At 48.4% G+C, this 9580-nt stretch overlaps 1 pseudogene; it reads left to right on the top strand.

Moving 5' to 3' along the window:
* Positions 1-285: 285 nt before the first annotated feature.
* LOC112929949 (large ribosomal subunit protein eL28 pseudogene) lies at positions 286-769 on the top strand (annotated as a pseudogene).
* Positions 770-9580: the final 8811 nt, after the last annotated feature.

Here is a 9580-nt window from a genome sequence, read left to right as displayed (position 1 = left end):
ATTTTAAATGTGTTGCATGGTACTGTTTGCCCTTTTTTTTTTTTTTTTAAGATTTTATTTATTTACTCATGACAGACAGAGAGAGAGAGAGGCAGAGACACAGGCAGAGGGAGAAGCAGGCTCCATGCAGGGAGCCTGACGTGGGACTTGATCCCGGGTCTCCAGGATCAGGCCCTGGTCCAAAGGCAGGCGCTAAACCGCTGAGCCACCCAGGCTGCCCCGGTTTGCCCTTTTGAGCTTCTGCCATCATTAGGAGAAGAACAGGTCCTAGGAGGCTATAGTCACATGGGCCAGGGCTCCAGGCTGCGCAAAATCTGTGACCTGGAGCTCCTTCCATCTCCGACTGCCATAGTGAGAGCAGCTGCCACCACATCTGCCCACCTGCAGTGGATGGTCAGGTAGGACTGCTCCAGCTTCCTGATGAAGACATACAGCACTGATCTCAATAATCTGAAGGAAAGCAACTCCTTTCACTACAACATGCTGACTCACCACTAGACTGTGGGCATATAGCCAGGGCCCGACAACAGAGGTGTAGTGGTGCTCATGAAGCAGAGTTCCCGCCAGTGAAAACCCATCACCTCCTACTTGTGGACCACCATGAACCAGAATGCCCGCCACTCTCAGCAGCACCAGGCCCATGATCCACAAGAACAGCCACTGCCCAGATCTGTGCATGGCCGACATTTGCAGAGCTGGTGCCATCCTGTGCAGCCAGAAGCCAGAAATGGTGAAGAGGAAGCCGGCCCACCCCATCAAGAGCTCCTGAGCACTTGCTCTCCCCCACCTCCAAAGCAATAAAGATGTCAACCACCTCAAACAAACAAACAAAAACAAAAAATTCGTGACCTGGAACCATGCCTGGCCAACCCACAGTCTGAAATAGCCAAGCCCAGGCAGGATTAATCAAACCCCCAAAACCTTGCAGGATGAACAAGAAAAATAAATGCTCATTATTGTAAGCCACTGAGTTTCAGAGTGTTTGTTCTGCAGCATTATTGTAGCAAGGGCTGACTATTACAATGACCAATGTGCAACATGCAGATTGACCCTGGGGCCTGGTTTGGGCTGTATGTCACCACTCAGCATCCAGTGTGACAGCTGAGGAGTGCTAAGGCAAGAGTGGCAGTTCCATAACTTGGACATCATCTGCCTCAAATGATTTTTCACTTTCAGCAAATGGCCTATTATGAGTGCCACATTGTGTGAATTTACGGATTATATTATGTTCCTCTAACCAAACTAATCATCACAAAATGGGCAAGGGGCTTGAAATGGTTCCTGTAAATGAAACTGTGGCTTGAAGATAGTCCCATAGAAGAAAGCTTAGGCTAAGAACCCGGCATGCTCACAGTTCTCCTACTTTGAGAGCTAGTTCATTTTAAAGTGTTCACACTTTAGAAGACAATTTGAAATATGGCTTTTTGACTCCTATTGTTAATAATGGACCACACACACAGGCATATGGCCTCAGGATCTTAGCAAAAAGCATTAGCACATGAGTGTAAGTTATGAGTGAATAAATATACATAGAGTGGAGGGGGGGTTGCTAAAAGTGTTTCACTGTTGGGATTGAGACCACTGGAAAGTCACTTGAAAGTCAGTTCACCAAAATGAAAGGAAAGGAAAAGACAGAAGAGGAGAGAGGAGGGAAGTGGAGGGGAGAGGAGGAGAGGAAGAGAGGGAAGGGAAGGGAAGGGAAGGGAAGGGAAGGGAAGGGCAAGGAAGAGGAGAGGAGAGGAGAGGAGAGGAGAGGAGAGGAGAAAGAAAAGAGGTGCCTCACTGGCTTAGTCAGTAATATGGCCAACTCTTGATCTCAGGGTTATGAGTTTGAGACCCATGTTGGATGTAGAGATCACTTAAAAATAAAATCTTTTAAGAAGAAAAAAGGAAGTCAGCTTACCCTATCGAACTGATTTATTAACTTGTTGGGTGAGTTCATTTGTGTTTAATGTTGTGGAATTATGATGGTGCTATCATTGAACACAGGAAAGGCCTGTCCCCTCAAAGAACAGAGTGCGGAGCCATGGGCTTTCTCCAGTGTTGCAGTGTGTTCACTCTGTCTCTGAAGCCTGGGGCAGAGATGATGTCATGGAAAAAGTGATGACACACCTCCATGCCAGGCCTGAGGAGCACCATCCAGAACTAGAAGCCGAAGTGTCTGTGGTAACCAGAGTGCCTGGGGCCTTCACAGATCAAAGGCCCTGCTCCCAGCCCAGAGGCTCCTCCTAGCTTTGCGAAGTCCCAAAAGGAACCCCTCTGTTGGCCTGTCCCAACTCCAACAGCACCATTTAAGATGTGGAGACAAAGTCCCATAACTTGGACAGCCGGAAACTCTGCTCTGAACTGGAAACTGCTCTGAACCCATTAGGTTCCTCGCGCTCCATCATGCAAACCTTGCCCTGAGCGTAGTCGCTGGGCTGCTGGGGTGAAGGCTTTGTAATGGAGCGAGACCTCCTGACCATGGGGGAGTCTGGGAAAGAAAGGGTCCAAAGGGGAAGGTGGGAAGCTTAAGGGAGAGTCTCTAGGGTGCCAGGGCGAGGCATGAAAGAGAGCTTGGGAAGAAGCCCATGGAAGATGTGTCTCTACATCTGGTGGTGGGCCTGGCATGGCCCAGCTGTGGCTCAGCAGGACCAGCAGTCAAGAAACAGAATTGCATGCAGGGCAGGGGGGAATAAGGGCAAGCTGGCACCTTCTAGCACCTTCTGTCGTTCACTGCACCAAACCACGATGACCAGACAGGAGCAGTAACTGCTTCTCCTCCACCTTCCAAATGTTGTACACATTTCTCTTCTGACTCCGCTCTCATCAGGAACGGTGAAAGGAAAAGAAGTAGGGGTGGGGGGGGGTGGGAACATTGCTCCTGCCTGGCCAAGGTGACCACAATACGAAATCACCAAGGGGTCCAGATTTGAACAGATTGCCAGAAGCTCTGTGGTCACTCTTTGGCCCAGCTAGTTTCGAAGTGAAGATTATGCTGCAAACATTTTGGACCGCAAGATTGTCTGGTGGACTCAGTTCATGAAAGGGAAAGCCTTCACTGGGTAGTGTCTTCCAAGCCCAATGCCATCCTTTTAAGCCACTCATGACTTGAGAAGGATGATTTCAGGCTGAGAGACTCAGAGAGAGGAATAGCTAAGGGCCTGTAGCAGATTGTATTTTCCAAAGATGGGCACTGCTAAGGACTGAGCAGTGTCCCCCCACCCTGAAAGTCATGGGGTGAAGCCCTAATCCACAGTGGGGCTGTATTTGGAGATAGAGCCTATAAGGAGGTAATTAAGGTTAAATTAAATCACAGGGTTGGGGCCCTAATCCATTCAGACTAGTATCCATATAAAAAGAGAAAGCCACTCCAAGGATCCGCCCACAGAGGAGAGGTCATGTGAGGATACTGGGAGCCGTCAAGCCAAGGAGACAGGCCTCAGGAGAAACCAAACCTGCCGACACCTTGCTCTGAGACTTTTAGCCTCCAGAACGTCGAGAACAGTAAATTTCTATTGTTTAAGCCCCACATCTCCGGCCTGCGAGATTCTGTTCTGGCAGCCCCAGCAGATGAATACAGCCACTGCGGTATCTCCCAGCTCACAGGGTCTTCTTCAAGGTGATAATGACATTCCAATGATGATGTCGCTTCCCGTGATGGAGCCTATGCCCCTTCCCTTGAACCAGATCAAGCAGTTGTGACCGCCTCATCTAGTACAAGATAGCAGAAGCGAAGCTATTGGGACATCTGAGGCTAGGTCTTAAAATTGCTATGCGCGGCTACCTTGTTTCCTGGGGACACTCGCCCTCCGAACCTAGCCACCATGCTCCAAGGAAACCAGGAAGCCGCATGCTGAGGCCACATGGACAACCCCGGCTGAGGTTCTGGCAGACAGCCAGCACCAGCACTAGATCTGTGAGCAAGAGCCTTCCGATGACTCTAGTCCCCAGCAGTCAAGCCACCCCAGGGACACTGTGCAGAGCAGAGACAAGCTGTCCCCCACTGGCCTTGCCCAGGCTGCAGATTTGTAAGCAAAATGAATGATTGTTGTTTTGAGCCACTAATTTGGAGGTGGCTTATTAAGCAGACTACCAGAGCAGAAGTCTGCAGAACAAATGCATCGAGGACACCAACCTGGGAGAAAATGAAGCCAAGTCAGTATATACATAGGCTTTACCTGCTTTTTTTGGGGGGGGGGGGGTGGCGCGGGGGGAGGATGGCCGTGATTTCAGACAATCAAACTGATACAAACCTCTGGCACCAATGCAACAACGCAGGCTGCCAGATGAGTGTTTCTCCAAGATCACACCCACTTGGGGATCCCTGGGTGGCGCAGCAGTTTAGCGCCTGCCTTTGGCCCAGGGCGCGATCCTGGAGACCCAGGATCGAATCCCACGTCGGGCTCCCGGTGCATGGAGGCTGCTTCTCCCTCTGCCTATGTCTCTGCCTCTCTCTCTGTGTGTGTGTGACTATCATAAAAAAAAAAAAAAAGATCACACCCACTTTTATGATTCCTATTCATTTTCAAATGGCTCTGAAAGTCTTCCCAAGGAGATTTTTTTGTTTCATTAATGTTGATCAAGCTCCAGACAGAGTTTAAAGAGGACATATGTACAGAAAGAAAATGGTGGAATCGGGAGGTTGAGCTGGAGGCTAGAATAATTAAAGGTTAAACTCGAGGTACGCATTTGGTATTTATAGAATTTTCCATGCTTGGTGTGAGGGTTTTAAAACCAGGCTGAGGAGGGAAGCTCCTTTCAGCCCTTACAGGAGGGAAAGGATTTTTAACACAAGGAATCCAGCCTGCCTAGTTCAAAGTTTTAAAAGGCAGCGTAATTAAGCGGCTTTGTTGCTTCAAGTGATGCTGCAAAGGTGAACCGGGCTGGGAGAGGAGGCTCTGTGAGCAAAACAAAGCCAAACAAAACACTTTCTTTCCCTGCCAGGCACCCAGGGCTGCCGGCGGCGGGTCCCCGGGTCATCAAAAGCTGTTTTCTTCTCTGCGGATCCCCCGCTCCGGAGCAGGAGTGCTGCTTATGGCATTTGACAGGGGCCAAGGCAAGTAGGGGAGGCGGCGTCTGGGTACATCGTGAGGGTCACCAAAGGATGCGCGCGAAGCTGAAGGATGCAGGTGAAGGCGGAGGTGGCGGCCCGGCGCGCCGCGGGCACTGGCTGGGCTCGCAGCTGCGCACTGACGCTGAAAGCAAACGTGCCGGAATGCTGGTCGGCTTTGCCTCTCCCCTCTTTCGGGAGGGGGGGCCCATCTTCAGTATAGAACATCAGAGAGACTCCTCTCCGTGCCTTTCAGCTTATTGTTATCTGTTTTCAGGAACTGGATGTCTCCTTTTGTTTCCTGAAGCTTTGATGGGGGGCGGGGCGGGGGAGGGGGTGGGGGGCGAAGGGTGTCGGTGCTCCGGGCTGAGGCTGATCTCCCAGGGAGCATTTTGCAAACGTGTCCGGCTCCAAACCTTCCAAAGACACTGGTGAGGGAGGCCTGTAAAAACTTGCCTAAGCTGGCGCTGCGTTTCTCTGCGAAAATGGAGTTACTTAGATGGGCCATACGCAGCTCTTGAGAAGGAGGATTATAAAGACCATGTGCCAACATGGAAAAAGGCAGGCGTGATATCTCGTTCAACGAAGGATCAGACCCCCAAACTGCGCCCGGTGCCGTTGCAACTATGTTAAAAGTGAATTGGGGGCGGCGGCTCAAACAGATACCAGTACACCCGTGTTCATTACAGCGCTATTCACAATCGCCAAAAGGTGCAAACAACCCAAGTGTCCACAGACCGAGGAACGGATAAACAAACTGGATACGCTCTCTTTGACCTTGAAAAGGAATGAAATTCTGTTATACGCTACATGCCTGAGCCTTGAGGATATGATGCAAATAATACAAAACAAGCCAGTTGCAAAAGGGCAAATACTGTATAATTCCATTTCCATGAAGTTCCCAGAGTACTCAGATTAGTGGATGCAGAAAGAACGGTGGTTGCTTTGCGGAGGGAGAATGGGGGGGGGGGGGGGTTAGTGTTTAAAGGACACAGAATTTCTGTCTGGGAAGATGTGAAAGTTCTGGAGATGGGTGATTGTGATGGTTGCATGACAATGTGAATGGGCTTGACGCCACTGCACTGTACACCTCAAAATGGTTAAAATGATAAATATTACGTTATGTATATTTTACAACGAAAAAATGAGTTAATTTTCTGAAAAGTTGGATTAGGCAGATTGGTGATTGTCAGGGGCTGGGAGGAGGAAGAGGGAATAGAAACCAACTGGCAGGTATACAGAATTTTATTTGGGGATGATAAAAATGTGTTGGAATCAATAGAGGTAATGGTTGTACAAGATTGTGAATGTGCTAGATGCAACTGAATTATTCATTTAAAAATGGTTAACTGTGAGGCACCTGGGTGGCTCCGTCATTTAAGCATCAGACTCTTGATTTTAGCTCAGGTCATGATCTCAAGATCTTGAGATGGAGCCCAGAGTCAGGCTCTGCACTGGGCGTAAAACCTACTTAAGATTCTCTCTCTCTCTCTCCCTCTCCATCTGCCCCTCCCCCTTAAAAAAAAAGGTTAATTTTTAGAGGCACCTGGCTGGCTCAGTCATAGAACATGCGACTCAATCTCAGAGTTGTGGGTTCAAGTCCCATATTGGGTGTGAAGTCTACTTAAAATTTAAAAAAAGATCTGATGATATTTTATTAAAAATAAATAAATAAGGGAACCCTGGGTGGCACAGCGGTTTAGCACCTGCCTTTGGCCCAGGGCGTGATCCTGGAGACCCGGGATCGAATCCCACGTCGGGCTCCTGGTGCATGGAGCCCTCTTCTCCCTCTGCCTGTGTCTCTGCTCTCTCTCTCTCTCTCTCTCTCTCTCTCTCTCTCTGTGTGTGTGTGTGTGTGACTATCATAAATAAATAAAAATTTAAAAAAAAAAAAAATAAATAAATAAATAAAATGGTTAATTGCATGTCATATGAATTTCTCCTCAAGTTTTTAAAGAATGCATTAGGAGGAGCTTGAAAGGGAACATGGAAAAATGAGAACTGTTTAATGCATTACGATCATAGGACTATGGGTGGATGCATTTTGATTTCTGAAAAAAAGTTGTTAAAACAGTTTGTGCAATGTATTTTTTATGTGTTTAAGAGAAATCTGTCGGGCAGAAATTCTATTATTAAAACACAGACTGTTGATCAACTATAGCAAAATGTTTCTTAAGACTTAAGGGGTGGGGGACGCCTGGGTGGCTCAGCGGTTGAGCCCCTGCCTTCGGCTTAGGGCATGATCCTGGAGTCCCGGGATCGAGTCCCACATCGGGGTCCCTGCCTGAAGCCTGCTTTTCCCTCTGCCTATGTCTTTGCCTCTCTCTGATCTCTCATGAATAAATAAATAAATAAAATCTTAATTAAAAAAAAAGACTTAAGGGGCAAGATTATACAGAAAGAAACACCAGAAGGAAAAACAAATTAGGGACCCAGCTAAGATATCACTTGTCACTTTTAAATATGCATCAATATATATTATGTATTAGTAATAAGGAATATAAGAAATGAGTACAGTAAGTTCTCACCAATCAATCAGACATGATATTTAAAACCCAGTGTTTCCAACCTGATGTTGGGCCCAGAAGGTGAATTGGAGATAAACCTTGATGCTGTCAAGCTAAGTTGTGTGATGCTGACATCAAGTGTGTGAGGTCAGAGAAGGGGAGAGAAAGTGAAGCACATAGAGGGAGTGTCTAGAGGGAGGGAGGGCATCTCAGCTGGAGTTGGAGGGGGGGTGTTCTTTTTTTTTTAAAGGTATAATTTATTTATTTATTCATGAGAGACACAGAGAGAGGCATAGACATAGGCAGAAGGAGTAGCAGGCCCCCTGCGGGGAGCCCAATGTGGGACTCATCCCAGGACCCCAGGATCATGAAGGCAGCTGCTCAACTGCTGAGCCACCCAGCACCCTGGGAGGGGGGGGATTTTCGAAGGCAAAGGGGAGAATGGAGTCCACTTAGGTGTGAGAGGACAGACAGGACAGGAGTGCCAATGTCTTTGGCCAGGAGAAGGGAGGGGGAGAGCAGAAGGGTGAGTCAGACAAGCTAAATGAAGCACCATCAAGGCAAGCTCTGACTGCCTCTCTGGAAGCATAAACACTACAGGCAGTAGGCAGTGAGGAGCCATGGCTGGCTCCAGAGCGAGGGATGGAAACCATATTTTCTGAAAGTTTCTCTGCCAAAATAACGGTAGGCCCTGGATCCCCTTTTCCTTTTACCCGGGGGACCCAGAGAGGCCAAAACACAGCCACAGCCACAGCCCTGCCACGGATCACAGTAGCAACAGCAGGGAGCAGTCTTGGAAAACCTAGTCTCTCATTGAGGGTGGATAGTTTGCCGTCCCCAAAGGGAACACACTTAGAAAATCATGGGTAAAGATGGAGGATTGAACACATGCATTCATTCCTTTGCCTCCTTCCAATACTTCATGATGATGATAGTAGAGCAATTTTTTGAAAAGGCATTTGCCTGCAAGCATAAAGGGAACAGAAAAGGAGAAAATAGCCAAGAGCTTGGAAGCTGGAAAGAGGAGGGTTGTTTGGTGACTGACTTATATAGCAAGACCGAGAGAGCCGAACTGTCAGCTGGCCGGAAGAGAAGCTGAGAAGCTATCAGAATTTCTCTCCCCTCCAAAGACCCAGAAGGGGCTATGCCAGGTGCTTCTGGAAGTGGAGGTGAAACCGATCAATTGAAAGTCTTTTCTAGAAGCAGTGAGGTCTGCAGTTGCCTTCCCTGGCTCTGTACACCTATGTGACTGTCCCCCTTCACCACCGACCCCTGCAGGTGGAAGACTAGACCTTTATTATCTGGACAGGGCTCAGTGAAAGGGTCTTTGGACAGAGATACTGGCACAGCTGAAAGTAGGATGGTCAAACAAAAATGGAGATTAGGTGTAAGTTTTCTTATGAATATCGTGCTCCCAGCCAAGCTCTCCTGCCCACTCAACTCCTGGAAACTTGACATTCAGGCTCTAGGAAGGAGATTGAATACTGTCACTAGAGATTTCCCACTTAAAAAGCCTAGCCAGATCATCACACCACAGTGGTGCTCAAACTTTAGTTGGCAACAGAATGCCCTAGAGGGTTTATTAAAACTCAGACAGCCCGGGTTTTGAATCCAGTAAATCTAGATCAAGGTCTAAGAATGTGTGTTACTTAGAAGTTCCTAGGTGATGCTGTCACTGTTGGCCTGGGGACCATACTTTGAGAACTGCTGCTCCAGAGTGAAGTCTGCAATTGGCAGGCCACGTGCACACACACAGAGGGCCCTAGCAGCTTTTTAGTGTCCTGCTGTAAATGTGGACACATAACTGGTGATCATCAGACATCTAAGGAAAACCTCTAACATGAATGACCAAGACCAAAAGGAACAGATGAGGGGCACCTGGGTGGCTCAGTCGGTTGAGTGTCTGACTCTTAGTTTTGGCTCAGGTCATGATCTCAGGGTTGTGGGATTGATCCCCGAGCCAAGCCCAGTGTCAGGCTCTGCACTCAGTGGGGAGTATGCTGAAGATTCTCTCTCTCCCTCTCCCTCTCCCTCTGCCCCT

The sequence above is a fragment of the Vulpes vulpes genome, chromosome X, assembly GCF_048418805.1.
Source record: "Vulpes vulpes isolate BD-2025 chromosome X, VulVul3, whole genome shotgun sequence".
Classification (NCBI taxonomy): Eukaryota; Metazoa; Chordata; class Mammalia; order Carnivora; family Canidae; genus Vulpes; species Vulpes vulpes.
The sequence above is the reverse complement of the archived record's forward strand: the minus strand, read 5'-3'. Positions and strand labels throughout refer to the sequence as shown.